Here is an 18,299-nt window from a genome sequence, read left to right on the forward strand (position 1 = left end):
GGCTGCATCAGTGGTACCGGTCCAAGCCCGACGATCGTGAGGAACTTCGTGTGAAATCTCCGAGGGAAGGTGCACTCCGCTTCATCGATCCTGTTGTCGAAATAAGTGGCCCGAAGACTTTTCCCGCGAAGATTCCCGCCTCCTGACGGCTGCGACGGACTGCTGCCCTGACTGTAGACCTGTTTTGGCGCCTGGCGTAGACCTTGGTATAGCGAGACGATTGACGGGCCTTCCTGGTGACGCCATCGATCTTTGAGTTAAGTATTTGTGGGTCGCTCCCAGAGTTCTTGGTTGTGGTTCTTAGTTGTTGCATGGTTCCATTGCATTTGTGGTTCTTGGTACTTTGTTGTAATATTTGACGACTGCAGACGCCAAAAACCGAGGGTTTTCGCTCTTTGCTGGGACTTGGTAAATCCCGTAACCCTTGAAGTTTGTGAAACTCGGCTAGTGTGCAAGATGCCTGGTCGTAGTACTTTACTTAGTTGTTTCAGACGTTGTGGTACTGATTCCCGACTGGAGGACTCGTGTCCGATACCTCCGGTTGGAACTCCCACTTATGAACTGTACAGTAAGCACGGATTGGGCCCGATTACTTTTAATGATTATTGGATTCGGTATACTAAGAAGGATGGTGTCCTTAGTTGGCCACCTCATGGTAGCTTTGAGACTCCAATCTTAGATAATCTAGAGGCTAAATTATTTGCGAAAAAGTCAAGGCCGGCCATGTTTGATGCCTTTCGGTTGTGGCGCAAAGAAGCCCGACAGAAAGAAATCAGGCAGACTAAACGAAGTCAGAGAGATGGTGTTGCTACCATTGTGAAGAAAGCAGAGCAGTTTCAGCGTGATAAGGAGGATAAGGAAAAGGAAGTGTTTGATAGGCTACAGCGTATGTCCATAGATAAATGCTATCCTGCTTTGCCTACGGAGTCGGATAAGAAGGAAGAACCAGTTGAGGATCCTTTAATGTCTTATCTTCTGAAGTCGCCACCTCCGTATGTACAGGGTACCGCTGCTCCAGTGGTTCCCCCTGTATCTGTTCCACCGCCTGTTCCTCAGCCTGTTCCTCAACCTGCACCCGTTCTTCCGACTGTGCCTGCTCCTTTGTCTGTTGCTATCCCTACTGCTCCTCCACTTCCACATACTCCTGCTCCCGCTACTGCTCCTGTTTTGTTAACTCCTGTTGTTGCCTCTGTTTCTACCTCTTCCCTTGTCAGTCCTGTGTCCTATACTTCTCCCTCTGTTCGTAGTCGTGCTTCTCCTGTTGCGGCTAACTTCTTTCATTCTCTCGGACCTGTTCTTGGGTCCGCTGGTTCAGATGGTCCGCAGAGACGTAGTCAGCTTCCTGGTAATAGGGAACGCGCTTCGCTATATAATATGGCGATGGGTTGGATGACACATCCTCTTAGAAATCCACCACGTGTTGTACTCGATACGTTCTGTCAATTCAATATACCAACCCAAAGATTTGTGTTCGAAGAAATGTGTAAGGCCCTTCGTGATCAGATATCTGCCGATGCGCCTGACGAGGTGCTGTCCGCTTTGTCTGATCTACAGCTCCAGTTCTCGAATGGACTGATAGTGGATACCAACGTTCGACGTGCTGTTGAGCGGTTGCTATCTTTCCGTCCTACTCCTATACCTCAAGCCTTGTTTGTTGAGGATGTTGAAAGGCAGCCAGATGAGTCTGGTCAATTTCCTATGCGCGAAGTTCCACCAGTGTGGATGCCAGGTAATCCTGCAGCTGCTCCACCGATCTTGCCATATTTCCAGAGAGTGTGGATACACCTCCCATGGAAACGTTCAGAGGTGTTACAAGTGAAGCAATCATTGCCTGACCCTCGCAAAAATCCTACAGGGTATTACAAGGAATTATCGCAGCTCGTAGATGCTACGATAATGAACCTTGCTGATATTGATATGCTGTTCGGCAATGTCGTACCGCAACCAGTATGGGCTAAAATTCGTCAGGAAAATCATCCGAATGAACTAGGTGGTGATTGGGCTGCCATTGTAGCGGCGGATGGTCGACAAACAGGTGGTGCTAAACCCGAGCAGTTGATTGCTGCTCTTCCTCAACGAATAATTACGCTAATGAAAACTCTTATGCCGGCTATGAGGGTAAATTGGGACAAATTGTCAGCTTGTAAACAGAAGAAGGACGAGAGTGTCTCCGATTTCTTTACGAGATTCGAGGAGGCATTCATCGACCATAGTGGTCAGGATATGGGTACTGAGGGTGGCCAACGGTTGTTCGTGGATAAATTTGTCTCTAACTTATTGCCCGATTTGAGCAATAAACTGAAGAATTCAGAAAGTGCATGGGCCGTTTCTACCTCAGCTCAGATATTGGCTACAGCCCAATATTATGAGAATAGAGAGAAAGAAGAGAATGACCGCGCTGATAAAAAGACGAAAGAGCTTAAAACTAAAGTGTTGTTACAGCAAGCGTATCCTCCACGTTCGAATCAGAATGCTTCGCAACAAAATAGATCGCAGTCGCAATCTAATCGACCACAATCTAGAAATGACTCCTCTTCCCAAAGATCCTCTTTAGGGTACAATCAGTGTGCCTATTGTAGACAGGAGGGTCATATAAAATTCAATTGTCCTGTTTTGAACGACCGTAATAGTGGTAATTTATCTAGAGGAGGTCGTGGTGGTTCTCAACAGACATCATGCGGTAGGGGTCGCGGTGCTCAAAATGATCGTTCAGATAACCAATCGAATTCTAATAACTGTTTTGATCAACGTGGATCATCGCAAGGACGATCTGCGCAGTACAATGTAGACGATTATTACGTCGATCAGGGAACTGACGACAGTAATTACTAGGACAGCCATAGACAAGGAGAGGGAGTGGTATCAGTTCCGGTTGATCAGAGAGGGCCTTACGTCGCAGTTGCTACATCGGGCGTCGTTGAGCCTTTTCTGTTGGACACTGGTGCAGCGAAAAGTTCCATTATGCATTCGAAACTCCCTGGCGCACCTTTGTCTGGCTTAACAAATGTTTCCGTTGGATTCTCTGGCGCCCCCGTTAGCAATCCAGTTTCACGCCCTTTGCCTCTTACAATTGGGCCACGTGAGCTTGAAGCTCCGTTGATTTTGACTACTGGTTGTGGTGAAAATCTCTTGGGTCTGGATTTGCTAAAACGTTTGTATGCAACTCTATATTGTTCTCCTGCGGGTGTAAAGCTTACGTTGGGAGAGAAGGTTGTCTCTCCTATGTACTTGTCTCTTGATAAGCTTCCACCGGAATTGAGTTCTCTTCCTGAATCTTTGTGGGCAACAGGTCCCAATGATGTGGGCCTGCTTGACATCTCCCCTTATGTTGTTCAGTTGAAATCCAATGTGCGATTGCCACGTATTCCCCAGTATCGTATTTCTCTTGATGGTGAACGAGCACTGTTAGCGATCATCTATGATTTGATCGACAAAGACGTTATTGAAGAGACTCGGGGAAACGTGTGCAACAGCCCTGTACTGCCTATTTTAAAACGTACTGATCCTTTGAAACCACCTGTTTATCGTTTTGTTATCGATTTACGGGAGGTAAATAAAATTTTGATTCCTCAGTTCCCTGTTGTGCCTGACATCACGGCGCTACTGACTCTGATTCCAGCATCTGCGTCTTGGTTTTCGGTGATCGATCTGAAGAATGCGTTCTTCAGCATCCCGATCGCAGAAGAGAGCAGAGACCTTTTCGGTTTCTCTCTTGGTGGGCGCAGCTTCCGGTTTAAACGCGCTCCTCAAGGCTACTGTGAGAGTCCATCGATTTACAGTCAAGCCTTGAAGGGTCAACTGGATGCGTTTACGTTGCCGGCTGGTGCGGCCTTAATCCAATATGTCGATGACTTATTGGTAGCTGCGGATACTCAGGACATTTGCAAAATTGCTACGGTGTCGTTGCTGCAACATCTCTGTGACTTACATCACAAGGTGTCACCTTCTAAACTCCAATATTGTTGTCAAGAAGTAACCTATCTAGGTCACTTATTGTCAAAGGAGGGAAGGCGGTTGACCCCAGAGAGAATTGCAGCAATTGCGCGAATGACTGTGCCAGCAACACAAAGAGATGTGTGTGCCTTTCTAGGTATCACGTCGTACTGCAGGCAATGGATTCCAAATTTTTCATTGCTAGCGAAACCATTGGTGGCTCTTACGTGCAAGGATGTTTCAATTCCTTTACCATGGACGGAAGAATGTCAGAAAAGTTTTTCTGAATTGCGTAACTCATTGTGTTCGGCTCCTGTGTTGGGTACTCCTGACTACAGTAAGCCATTCACGTTATATGTTCACGAGAGGGAAGGTTGTGCTTTGAGTGTCTTAACGCAACCTTTTGGTGGTAAGCAACGTCCATGTGCATATTTTTCCTCGACCTTGGACCCGGTAGCTAGAGCATTGCCGAGTTGTCTGAGAGCAACAGCAGCAGCTGCGGTGTCCATCCGACAATCAGCAGGATTGGTCATGGATAATATGCTTACGGTGATGGTTCCGCACGCAGTCGACACTCTTTTGAATCGTACGAAAACTCAGCACTTGACAAGTGCGAGGTTGTCTGTATACGAGCTGACGCTTCTGGCAAGTCATATCCAGATAAAACGTTGCAATGTTCTGAATCCGGCAACTTTGTTACCCATTAGTACAGAGGCAGATGAAATAGCAGCCCATGACTGCTATTTGCGAACAGAGGAGGAAACAAAAGGTCGAGTGGACCTTAAAAACACTCCGTTAGAAGATCCAGATGGGACACTGTATGTAGATGGTTCGTGTTTTAAATTGCCGAATGGTGATGTGACCACTGCGTATGCTGTTGTAACTTTGAGTGCTGTTGTGGAAGCTGCGAGATTGAATCAGAATTCTGCCCAGGCTGCGGAGCTGATTGCCTTAACTAGAGCGTGTGTGTTAGCAAAAGATAAACGTGTGAATGTGTATACTGACAGTCAGTATGCATTTGGCGTCGCTCATAGTTTTGGACGATTGTGGAGAGAGAGAGGTTTTCTGACATCGCATGGTACGAAGATTCAGCATGGCCAGCTTGTGAATGATCTTTTGGATGCACTTACGTTGCCTAAGCAGGTAGCGATTATTAAATGTAGTGCACATCGTAAGGTGACGGATGATGTTGGTCGTGGTAATGCGTTTGCGGATGAGACTGCTAAGGAGACTGCCCGGAACCTTAGCACTCGAATGTATGTGACGAGTTCAGTTAGGTGGCCTACAGAGTCGAGTATGTGTGAAGACACTATTGAGAGTGTGAAGGCGATACAAAATGAGGCCACTGAGACTGAAAAGAAGAAGTGGAATGAAAGTACGGGAAAGTTGGATGCGAATGGTTGTTGGATTGATTTGTCGGAACAGAAAAGATGGATGTTACCAGATGCGTATGTGCTGGCTGTTGTGACAATGGCACATGGGTTAGCACATATTAGCGTGAAAGGTATCTGCAAATTGTTGTCTCCTGTGTGGAAGAATGATGGTATCACGAAATGTGCTGAACGCTTGGTTAAGAACTGTATGGTATGTATGTTGTACAATCCTGGTAAGGGAACCCCAACTCCTCCTGGTAGTTTTGCTCCCCCTTCGTGTCCCTTTGAGGTGATTCAATTAGACTTCATCCATATGGAGCGATGCAATAACTTGAAATACGTTTTGGTTGTGGTTTGCGCGTTCTCCCGATGGATTGAAGCCTATCCTCTCAAGGACAACACCGCTTTGTCAACGGCAAAAATTCTACTGAAGGAATACTTTCCTCGGTACGGAATGCCTCGGGTTGTATGGTCTGATAACGGAAGTGAGTTTGTGGGGAGTGTGATGAAGAGTGTGTGCAAAGGCCTTGGAATTAATCAAAAATTCCACAGCGCCAATCATCCCCAGTCAGCTGGTTTGGTTGAAGGGTATAATGGCACCCTTAAACTAAAACTAGCGAAGATTCAGGCTACGACTGGTCTTTCGTGGCCTGACGCTTTACCATTAGCTTTACTATCAACAAGGGCAACCGTACACTCCCGAGTAGGGCTCAGTCCCTATGAAATAGTGTTCGGTCGTCCTGCAAATGTTTGGGGGGTCCCTAGACCGGGTGTGTTCTGTGATCTTGAGTATCCAATGTTGATTGATTATCTATATGACTTGACTGCTAAACTGAGGTTAATTCACCAACAGGTTTACGAAGCACTGCCGACGCAGACTGAGGGTCCAGGCCACCAGCTCCAGCCTGGAGACTGGGTGGTTACTAGAAATTTTTCTCGGAAGAAGAACTTGGAGCCCAGGTTCACCGGACCCTACCAGGTCCTCCTTGCCACGAGAACTGCTGTTCGTCTCGAGGGGCGCAAAAACTGGGTGCACGCCACCCATACGAAGAAAGTCCCTATTCCGTTGCCGGCAGACTCGTGGGTAAGGGGAGGCATTGCATCAACTGAAACTGAAGGATTGCCGGCGTTTGTTCCTTTCAGCGACGCACAACCTGTCGGAGAATCCTCAGTGCAGCAGAAAGACACTGTTGAACATTTGTCATCAAAAGACTCAAGACCAGAACATTCAACTGATCAGCAGAACGCTGTCTCTTCAATGGATCCTTTGTTCGACGAACAGACACGTCCTGGGAAAACTCGATACTTTTTGCGATCCCGCACTAAAGACTAATAAAAAGATCCTGTTCTGTCCCTTGGCAACTGCATTATCCCGTTTTCCACGATCAGTCTGAACACTTGTATCATTGTAATTATTCTTGTACATACTGAAGGTTTTTTCCTACGTATTTTTGCTTCCACAGCTGAGAGACATTGTATATATATTATAAATAAAGGCCGTAGGGCCGCGCGCGTACTTCTTTCTGGTTAGTAGGTCTTGACACTAGGTTAAAGACCGTCGGTTCCTGGGAACTCCTGGGAATTGACTACTGCTACACAGAACGAAGTGCGTCAAGAAACGTTGCGGACGGTCATAGGGGATGGCGTTTTCAAAGCTGATGGATGTGGAAAGAGCACAGGCACAAAGATTTGAGCTGCAGCGACTTAGTCGTACGAAATGTTTTATGTTTCAGATATTTGTATTGTTTTTGATTGTTTCTGCATTTTTGGCGGGTGGGGTGTACTATATGATGTCGTACTTCTTACCTTCTGCCATACCTACACCCATTCCTACTTCTGACTCTAAATTCACCTCTACTGCGTCTCCTCATTCCTTCCATATCTTACCCGAACACGAGCAGGCTAGACGTGCAGAATTTCGCAACAATTCCTTTATTCAGCTCCTTCACCAGCACCAGTTAGTGGTTAACACTACTAATTGTTGGGTGTGTGGGTTGATGCCACATACCACAGATAAGGGAATTCCATATTTGGTTTTACCGTATAGTTCCCAGGGTTCTGCTCGAGCATTCCAAACAATGTTCCGAAGCGCACTAGGTTTCCACCCCATTCGAGAACCACGTTCTCCCTACTCTGGCCCTGGCTCGTATCAAAAGCCTTTGTCTATAGCGATAGAGGATTTAGATAGAGATATCTATGATCCCTCGCTTATTCCCGAAGAAGAGGTACAAGCCTATAGGGTCTTGAGTAGAGGCGAGTATAGTGTGTTCACTAGTGAAAAGCAGCTTAAAAGCTCGCCTCCGATATGGGTCGTACCCCACATTGGTAATTTTTGTCTCATAGGTCGTGGCCGAAGATCGAAAGCCCGACTTGGAGAGAGTGCTTGCACTGAAAATTACATATTGCCGATGGTCTTGTCCCCTGTGTTTCTGGCTGCCAAGGGTACATACTTTATCTGCCATGATCGTGCGTATGCATGGTTGCCCTTCGACTTTGTGGGCTCATGTTTTATCGCAAATTTGCTGCCTCCGACGTTCACTGTAGATGCAGATTATCACAAGACTAGAGTTGTGAGAGGCGTAATTAGCGAAGAAGACACTGCCGGTCAAGAGGCAGGAGACTTTTTCAAGGGTTTCCTCCCGTTTTGGGGGCCTATGGTTAATAGTAGGAACCTGAGACAGTTGACTCGAGTGGTGGAATCGACAGCTAATATTACTGCCAGTGCCCTTGGTAATATCACCACAGAACTTCAGGCGGATAGACTTATGACGTTACAAAACCGTATGGTTTTAGACGTGATCTTAGCAGATCGAGGTGGGGTATGCAAGGTGATCCATTCGAGCTGCTGTATTTTCATTCCTGATAACGCTCCGACTGTCTATCAAGCCATTTCAAAGTTGCATAAAATCTCTGAGTCCATACACGTGGACGTAGGGGGTTGGACGCTACTTGGGTGGTTTTGGGGCCTGATGTCGACTTGGGGTTGGAAGATTCTGATGATTATCGGAGTTGTTGTAGCGTTCCTGTTCACGTGCTGCCTTTGAGTGCAGTGTGGTCCTGCCTTATGTGGCCTCTGTGCTACAACGTGTATAAGACAGCCGCCTGTTACCAAAGAAGCTCGATTGAACAGAGCTATGTTACAGCAACATCTAGATGGTCTAATGAATATCGAGTATGATTCCGACTAGTGCTTGCCTACATGAGGGCAAAAGGAGCGTCTGAGGTTCCGTGACAATTGTAAGTGATGTTTTTGACTCGCACGAATATGGTCGAGTCTGGTATCTATGAACCGCAAATGACGAGTTTAGTGGGTGTGTGTAGTTTCGTTGTGCTAACCTAAACCGTTCGTCTGTTATGTGGGTTTTTCTATCTGTACCCACGGGTTCCATCTTAGATACGGCATCCATTTTGTCTCTTGCCCTCAAGTAGCCAGCGAACGGACGTTGTCCGCTTCGCGACCCTGGGACTCCCAAGATACTTGCGGAAGCCACATGTCCTTTGAAACTGTCCTTATGACGAGGGGGATGATACTGTAAGGCAGATGGCCCCGCTCGAGGCTCATCTTGCCGTGCCGGTCTATTGTCTCAGCCGTGCATCTCATTAGGCACGTCCCTTTGATGCCTGTAGCTCGCGTTTCCCGATACCTCCCTTTTTACACCCTTTCCAATCCCCCACTGTCTCCATCTTCCTCTGCACCTGTCCTTGTTCCTTCTTCGATCTGTTTTACTGCTGATTGGAATGTACTAATGGTGGGAAGATGGGTTTTTACAGTTGGGAACCGCCAAATGTTTCCGCACTTATGTTCCGGACCTTGTGTGTATCAAAGTGACCAAAACGACCCCTCTGGGAGATAACTATGGGAACCAGGCCATAAACCTTTGTGTACCATGTAAACCTATGGGTGGATTGTGTATAAAAGGAGCGATCCACAGAGCCAATTTGAAGCAGTCTCCACAAGTAGCACATGTTGTACTTGCCGTGATTTCTGTGTTCCCTGCAGTAAATAAAGCTCGAATCTTTGACGCCGAAGGAAGTGCCCCGTGTCTCTGTCACTTGTACGCCGGAGCAGGTTACCCACGAAGGTTTCAGGTGTTGTTCCCTGACACCGCTGGGTCTTAAATAACCCAGTCCTTCAAGTGAAAGCAACTATCCAACCTAGAAAACAATTACAGCGAAGACACAGATTAAATATCCACCATAAAATAAGGCAATGATTTCAATATTCTGTGTTACCTTCTACCAACCATCTAAAATACATTTTCACAAGACTTTGCAACATCTCACACAATTTAAGATTTCACCTGTTAAGAAATGTTTTATGGCTCATAAAATATAGATCAAATCTTAGTAACATCTCGGTGTTAGCTCCTTAAATGGACGTATACTCCCAGACAAATTGCCTGGCCTCTCATACTTAACATCATCCGGGCCATCTCTAATCAACTACACCTTTATTATTCTCCCCCTGGAATCAGGGAGAAAATGGGGAGCAACAACCAACCACAAGAGATGACCCTTGATTTAGGCCTGGATGACCATGCATATGTGGCTGATCAAGGGATCAAAGGACAAATACTCAATCTCAATCTCACATGTGTCAGGTGCACCTTAGTCACCTTCTCAGCACTGGCCTCAGGAGCTAAAGTACTAACATCAATTCATACACTGGTAGAAGACCCTTCATCTTGCTGGGAAAGGTTCACCAAAGAATTGGCAAGCCAGAACGCTAAGCCAGTCCTAGCCAAAAATAAGACCAAAGACAAAATATGACCCTCCCTTAACGACAGGAAAGCAACTATTCAATAAGGAGGGCCACAAGGAGGGTAAATGCACTGTGGAGAGCTCTTAAAACGTCGCTAATGGACTCTTCAATACTGCTCAATCTAAGGGAGGCGAGAAGAATGTTAAAAGGGGAGAAAAAGAACAGTCAAAGAGAGAAATGGAACTCCTTCTGGTCAAAATTACTGCATGCCATCAAGTCAAAAAACTCTGTGAACTTTGGCGGATCATACACAGAGTTGGCAGATATCTTCCAAAATGCGGCTTCCTCCAACATCTCAGAGTCAACTTGGTATCATTTCCTGCTTGACCACTTCAATCTGTAGGCAGAGCCGGACCAGTCTTATGCACAGGTAGATGACTCAGAGCCTATTAAATCCTTGTCAAAACAGCCTAGAAGCAGTGACTGTAATTCACCTCAGTACACTGTCACCACAAGTCTAGTCCAGAAATTAATTGCAAAGACCTGCAGAGAGGGGACATCAGGCCTGGCCAGAATTACACCTGCCATCTATAGGCACGGCCCAACATTCTGGGCACAACTAACACTGCTTTCCTCCACCATCCTGCAAGTAAATCGCATTCTACCAAACTGAACTGTGTTTACCAAGCATACAGGGCCCTCAGTCAACATCATGGCACTCTCCTATTAACTGACCTGGCAAAGTCCAACAGCCAACTATTCTACTGAGCTTCATCAACTACAAATCAGCAATCAACAGGGTCAACCAAGGGAGGCTTTGGTCGAAATTGCCTACCTTAACCCGAATGGCTTACTAAGGGCCATGGAATTACTGCATAAAGACACATTGGTTAGAATTAAAATTGGGGACGGCTCTCGCTTGTTCAGGTCAATCAAAACCACGCAAGGTCTCAAGGAGGGCTATATCTTTGCTCCAACATTATTCGACCTGTTCTTATCAGATCTTACACCCAACTTTAAACACAGTCAAGTCCCACCCGCCCAAACTGGGGGGGGCTTTCAGAACTTAAATCTGCTGTATGCAGACAATCTAGTCCTGATTAGTAGAACCAAGTCTGGCCTGCAACACCTTCTTCATGCAACCTCAGTCTATTCAACAGGGACTGGATTGACAGTAAACAGAACAAAAACCAAAATCGTAGCAATTCACAGCACTATGGGCTCGATGTAGGTAATCCCAGATTACCGATTCTTAAATACCGAATCATACCGGTTCGGTATTTAAGAACAGGCAAATGGGATGTAGGTAATTTTACCCAAAAATTACCGAATTGGTAAGTTTCGGTAATTAACGAATCGGCATTTACCGATTCGGTAATTGCCATTCATTCCTATGGGCCTTGAGGCCCATAGGAATGAATGTCAATTACCGAATCGGCAAATAACGATTCGGTAATTTGGGGAAACATTGAAGGATGGCAGGGTGTCACTTTGACACCCTGTTGCACCACTCAATTGTGTATGGGTGCACATGTTGCAGACATACATGCCCGAAGGGCATGTATGTCTGCAACATGGCACTGTTGGAAAAGCAAAAAAAATGCTTTTTCAAGGGTTTTCATTATTTACCACCAACTTCTAGTTGGTGGTAAATAACGAATCCTTAACTGAGGAATGCATTAACTTGAGTGCTTCCTACATCCTGGATTCGATATTTTACCGATACGGTATTTTAAGAATTCGGTATTTTACCGAATTCTTAAATTACCGATTCTGTAAAATACTGAATCCTTAGAAAATGCCACCTACATCTGGAAAGCCCAATACTGGTCGGTAACGGCTGAAATTCGGTAATTTCGGCCGTTACCGACCGGTATTGGGCTACCTACATCGGGCCCTAGATCACAAAAACCCACTTGGTTTCTCAACAAAAGAAAAGTTAGGGTCAACTAAATGTTTTAAGTACCTCGGAGTCTACTTCAACTAGAAAAGGAGGTACAGTGATCAATTACCAGAAATCAGAAAGAAGGGCAATACTCTGGCTTTTGGCGTTAGGTCTCCCTACACAAAACCAAAAGATCCTACATCAAGCCTGCAAGTGGCCCAAGCACAGGTTCTTCAGAGGTTATTCAAATCTAAACATATGGAAGCGAGGTTCTTAAGGAGTGGACAGCGCAATATTGAACAAAAGGCTACTTAAGGTCTACAGATCAATTTTCCAGCTACCATCCCACTCATTTCCATCCCAGATTAGGCTGGAGTTTGCCATTGTTAAGCAGTCTCTGGCACGGAAGGCAACCTTCACGATGTGTTGCCATAAACTCAAGTAGGCAAAAGAAGACTCACTGGGCTATTACCTTTGGTCCAAACTGGAAACAAAGCACAGTTTCCCGGCAAGGACCTACCTGTTGCAGGCCTTGAGCACCCTTGGCCTAACGAGCACTTGGGACCTCCACATTAGCCATCAAGAGTTTTAAAAAGCTGGCAAAAGCAACCATACAATTACTTTCACTGCTTGAGGACAAGGACCTCCTTTCTCGATGTAAACACTGCAGAATGATGCTTTAAGACAACACAAGGCCGAAACCACAGAGCTACTAAAGCAAACCCTAAAACGATTGGATGAATGTACAGTTTATGAAACACTGAACCTAAGTTACTATCCAGCATGGAAAGACGGAAGATGCAGGAGAACTGTTGGGTCTGCGTCCAGGGGCAGGAAGGCATTGTCCATATACTCGGCTAGTGCCCCTTACTTATGGAGTATTGGCGGGAACTCCTACAAAGAACATCGAATAACCAAGGCATTAGGTCCTGCAGGGAGGCAGTGGTGACCTGCTTTTAACCATCGGGCATCATGTTGTGAATTGGTGAAATTCCTCCTGAGATTTAGGAAAAGGTTGAGGCCACGGTTTCCAGCAGATGAAGGGGTGGTGGGTGACTAGATAATGTATAGCTTTTTATTTAGCTTAAACCATTGCTCTTGACTCATTACGTGTTTGTAGGCTTTACAAGATAGGCAAAGTATTTAGATGCCAAGCTTGTTGTACTCGCACCTTCCAGGATAACTCCCATCACACCCTACTTACCCTGTCCTCTGTCATTGCTTTTTAATCTTCGCCGCCTCTACCATTCATCATTTGGAACATCAACAAATCCTCCGACCGACTCATTACCTGCATAAAGGCTCACTAGCTGGTTAAAGTATTTAGATGCTTAGATCACTGCACTCACACTTTTCTTCTATAATATTAATTACACCATATTTACCCTGTGCTCCGTCGCTGTTTTAATTTCCGTCGATCACTAGTCGGAATACCAATAAGGTTTATTGCACTTTACCCGCCACACCTGAACTTTTAAAGTTGTATTGATTATAACAAGTAGGTTTTGGGGGCAGCCGAGCCGCGAGGTCTACTCCCGGGGGAGATTTGGAGGGGGAAGGGGGGGCGAACCAGGGAGCGGCCATTTTGACGCTTTGGGCTGCCTGGGGATAGCCCAAAGGCAGCCCAATTGTGAGGTAGGCAGCCCAAGGGGTATTTAGGTGGTGCCCGCGTTTACCCAGCCACCATTTTAGGTATTGAGACCTGGTGGCTGGGAGCGGCAGTTAGTTTTTGTCAGGCATCGCATTTAGCGGTTGGCAGGTTTTTGGTACGTTTGAAAAGTTTTCTGGTTTACTGTGATGGCGGTTGCGGAAGATGTCAGGGTGTTGGAGGCAATCCGCCTGCTGAGCGAGGCGGGTGGATGGACCTCTTGGTGGGCCCACAGGAGGCGCGCCCGGGGCGGCAGGCCTCGTTCGGCGTGGCGGCGGCAGTGCTGGCCTGCTCGCAGTCAAGGAAGGCAGTATGGCTGCAGGTGAGTCCCCAGGGCCGCGACGATGCCAGGAGCGCGGCCCTGGTTGACGAGCATGGGGTGTTGGTGGAGGAGTGGGCAAAACGCGTTGCCAGGGGCGCCTCGCCGCGCCTCTCTGTAGTATCTGGAGGCTGGGCGGAGGGCGGGGCGGTGGGCGGGAGGACCCGTGGTGGAGCGGGGCGGCCGCGCATGGACCGACGAGGCCGACCAGGCAGTTGCAATGGTTGTGTAGGGGCCCGGCCGGTGAGTGAGGCGCGGGCGAACCTGCGAGGCGTGGGGAAAAGGGTTCGAGGGAACAGGGGAGGGGCGAGGCGGGGGAAAAGGCCGCAGGAGCGGGGACTGGGCGGGGAGGTGTGGCTGTGGTGGGGAAGGGAGCGGTGCAAGCACAGGAAGGGAGCAGGCCCAGAGGAGACGGTTGGAGAGCCCCTCACCTGCTCGCCAGGGGGCTAAGGAGACAGCAGGGAGGGGCAGGAGCACAGGCAAGAAGGGTGCATGAGGGGGGGCGCGGGGTGGGGCGGGTTTGGGTGGCAGGGGGATGGGGGAGAGGGGGTTGGCCCTTGGAGAGCGGTCGGGAGGGGATGCGGAGTTGGGAGAGGAGCAGGGGCGGGCGGGTGGGTTCTCCCCGTTATTGATCAAGTCAGAGGGCAGTGACAAGGAGTGGGAGGGTTTGGATGTGTTTGCGTCATGGGAGGAGGGGTTGCGAGAGCTGCCAATAGTGGTGGGGGTTGTGGTGGAGCGCGGGGAGGACGAGGCGGGTCTGTCAGGGCGGGTGGCGGATGGGGACGCGAGGGGTGGTGGCAGGGAGGTGGGAGGGTCGGGTTGGGCGTTGGGGGGGCAATTATCGGTGGAGGGGGATGCGGGGGTAGGGGGCTTAATTGGAGTGAAGATGAGGACGAGGGTAGTGTGGGGGTGGCTGTGGGGAGGGGGCTCGGTTGGGTGAGGGCACGCAGTTTCAGGGACCCGGCACGCCAGCGGTACCTTTTCTCTTGCAAGGGGAAAGCCGGCACGGGGAGAGGACTTGGTAATGCTTGGGGCGGCCCAGCGACTACAAGGAGAAGGGAGGGCGGAGCTTCCTGCGGCAAGCCTGGAGTCAACGAGGCATCACGGCGCGGCTGGCTCACGAAGGCCCCTGGTGGGCTCGCCGGCTCCTCCACCCACAGGGCCCCAGCTGCTTGGGGATCAACGGAGATCATGGAGCACCGGCACGGAGTACTGTTATATTTTGAGTGGGGAGAGAGGCGGAATGTGGGCCTCTGGCAAGGTACAGTCGGCACCGCCGCCGGCTCGCCGGAGATATATGTGGGGGGGAGTGGAAGGAGATAAGTACAGTCTGGAGGAAGGGGAGTTGAGGGATGGAATGGGAGGACGGGGGTCCGGTAATGGTGTGAGTTCTTTCTTGCAGGTGTCACGGGGCCTGGGTGCTGCGGCGGCCCGGACACAGTCGGGGGACAGGTCGGGGAAGGGGAGGTGGGGGGGACCAGCTATGCAAAGAAAAGTATGTGGTGGATCGGGGTGTGGGGCTGGATGAGACCTCGATGGCGCCTGGGGGGAAGGCTGCAGAGGGCGCTGGTGGCGCGGGCTCGGAGGACGGTCAGACGACAGGCAAAGTAGCGAAGCCCGAGGCCGAGGGAGGCGCAGGCAGCGCGGCCGCAGGGGGCACACCAGCCGAGGAGAGTGGCGCGGCGAAACCAGAGAGCAAGGAGCTGAGGTTTAAGTGGCTCCTGTATATGGGTGTCACAAAGCCACTGGGGGCGCATTTAATGGCGGCTACTAAGGAGAAGAACTGGCAGGGAGAGTATGTGGAGTTGTTGAAGTTGTTGCACCGCGAGGTTCGGTAGAAGGAAGGGTCAAAGGAGGAGGAGTATGAGCTGCAGAAGAGCCAGAGGGTGCCATTGACAATCGAGAACTGGATGGCGGCCTTTTTGATATTCGCGAGTGTGTATTGTGAAAAGTTCCTGGATCGATTGGTGTCCCTGTTTAAATACATGGACGTCATCCGGAAGGCGCAGATCACGGGGGGAGGGGTTATGCGTGGGTGTAGTATGACGAGGAGTTCAGGGCGAATATGGCGTGGGATACCGAAGCGAAATGGGGTAAGTTGGACTGCAATCTCTGGCAGCACACAATGAGACTGGCGGGGTCAGGCAAGACCATTTTTACCACCAGCGGCCTTCTGATAATCTATCAGCCCTTTCAGGGTTACCCCACTGGAGGGGGAGTGGGAGCCGGAGCTATGAGCCAGCCCGGAACCGTGGGCGCATGCTGGGATTTTAATAAAGGGGCATGCGCCAGAGAGCATTGTTGCTTTCGCCATGAGTGCTCCGGGTGCGGCAAGTATGGGCACCCAGCGCTCCGTTGTTGGGGCCCTCCCGGGCAACAACACGGGGGTCCGCAGGCGTCAGCTGGAGCGGGGCGCTCCGGGACCGGTCAACCGTCGGGCAGTGGCCGAGGCGGAAAGGGGCCTGGGCCTAAGGGCTCGTACTCCGGTTAGGCTGGACTGTTTGATAATGGCCCTGCGTAATTACCCGGATGTGGGGGCTGTGGATCGGTTGCGGACCGGGTTTCGGGACGGGTTTCGGTTGGGCTACGATGGGCCTCGGCGGCGGCGTTGGGCGGACAACTTGCGGTCGGCTCGGGAGCATCCAGACGTGGTACAGAGTAAGCTGGACAAGGAGGTGCAGGAAGGCCGCAAGGCAGGTCCTTTTGTAGATTGGCCACTGGAAGAATTGATAGTGTCCCCCATAGGCGTGGTACCCAAGAAGGAGGCGGGACAGTTTTGCCTCATACAGCATTTGTCATGGCCAGACGGCGGATCGGCTAACGACTATATCGATGAGAACGAGGCCACGGTGTCCTACTCCTTGGTGGAGGCGGCCATGGCCTTGGTGGTGGTAGCGGGACCTGGCGCTGTAATGGCTTAGTGTGACATCAAGTCGGCTTTCCGGTTGCTGCCGGTTCACCCAGATGACTGGGGCCTGCTGGGGATCCAGTTTCACGGCCGCTGGTATGTGGACAAGGCATTGCCGATGGGCTGCTCGATGTCCTGTGCGCTTTTTGAATATTTCCTGCACTGGTTTTTTACGGAATGCACGGGTCACCAAGGAGTTACGCACTACCTGGATGACTTTTTATTGGTCGGGCCCCGGAGTCCACGAACTGCCAGGTGGCGCTGGACAGGTTTCAGGAGCTCATGGAGGACCTTGGGGTGCCGTTGGCACCAGAGAAGACAGTGGGGCCAGGCACGGCACTGTCATTCTTGGGTATTGAGCTGGACTCTGTGTTGATGGAGGCACGTTGCCGGCGGACAAGCAACAGCAGATGCTGGGGCTCTTGGCAGCGATGGTGGCCAGGCATAAGGTGACGGTGTTGGACGTTCAGGTGCTGTTCGGCCATCTCAATTGTAGATGCAGGGTGGTACGCGTTGGGCGGACGTTCTGTAGGAGGTTGGGCCGCCAACCTCCTACAGCGGGACGAGGACATGGTTTGGGATGTGCAGATTTTCTAGGACGCGGCAGGCAGCGATGGGTGCGGCCTCTACTGGAACGGGAAATGGTGCGTGGAGAGATGGCCCCCCGAGTGGCTGGGGGGCAGGAGGAGCATTGCCTTCCTGGAGCTTTTTCCTTTGGTGGTGGCGATCTGGCTGGGGGTGAGGTGCTGGCTCACCGAAGGGTGAATTTCAACATGGATAACATGGCGGTGGGACCAGTGGTGAATCGCCAGTCGGCCTGGGACGAGCAAGTGCTGAAGTTGTTGAGAGTGTTTATGTTGGGCTGTTTGCGCCATGACATTGCGTTTCGCGCGGTGCATGTCCCAGGAATTGACAATGACATTGCGGATGCTCTGTCTCGTTCGCAGTGGGGGATATTCCGTGGGTTAGCCGACGACGCAGAGCTGGACCCGACGCCCATGCCACTGCGGATGTGGGACATAGGCAACACCGGATGTTGCAACTGGTTCTAGGATCCTTGGCGGAGTCAACCAGAACAACGATGTGGCGACCTGGGGGAAATTTGTGTTGTCCGAGGCACGTTGGCGGCCGCCGGGGATGGACAGGCAGGAAGATGTGGTGCAGTTCATGCAGTCACTGATAGGCAAGGGTTTGTCGAGGGTGACCATAGCAGGCAAGCTGGAGGGGATTGCTTTCATGTGGAAGCTGTTTTGGGGATACGCCCTGTCCGCAGGTGAGCTCGGGACTAGGATGTTGGAGGGTTGGACTCGGGAATGTGGGTGGGGGAGCGGTGAGGCTGCCTTTGTCAAAAGAGTTGGTGGGCAGAGTGGTGGAGATGCTGCCGCGCGTATGCAGGGACCGAAGGGAGGTTTGCCTGTTTGCGACCTTGATGGTGTGGATGTTTGCGGGGGCATTTCGAATGTCGGAGCTGTTGGGTTCAAAGGCAGGCTGGGGTTTGGAGCGGTCCGAAGTGAGGGTGGAGCAGACAGAG

This window comes from Lissotriton vulgaris, chromosome 5 (genome assembly GCF_964263255.1).
Source record: "Lissotriton vulgaris chromosome 5, aLisVul1.2, whole genome shotgun sequence".
In the NCBI taxonomy this organism is placed as follows: Eukaryota; Metazoa; Chordata; class Amphibia; order Caudata; family Salamandridae; genus Lissotriton; species Lissotriton vulgaris.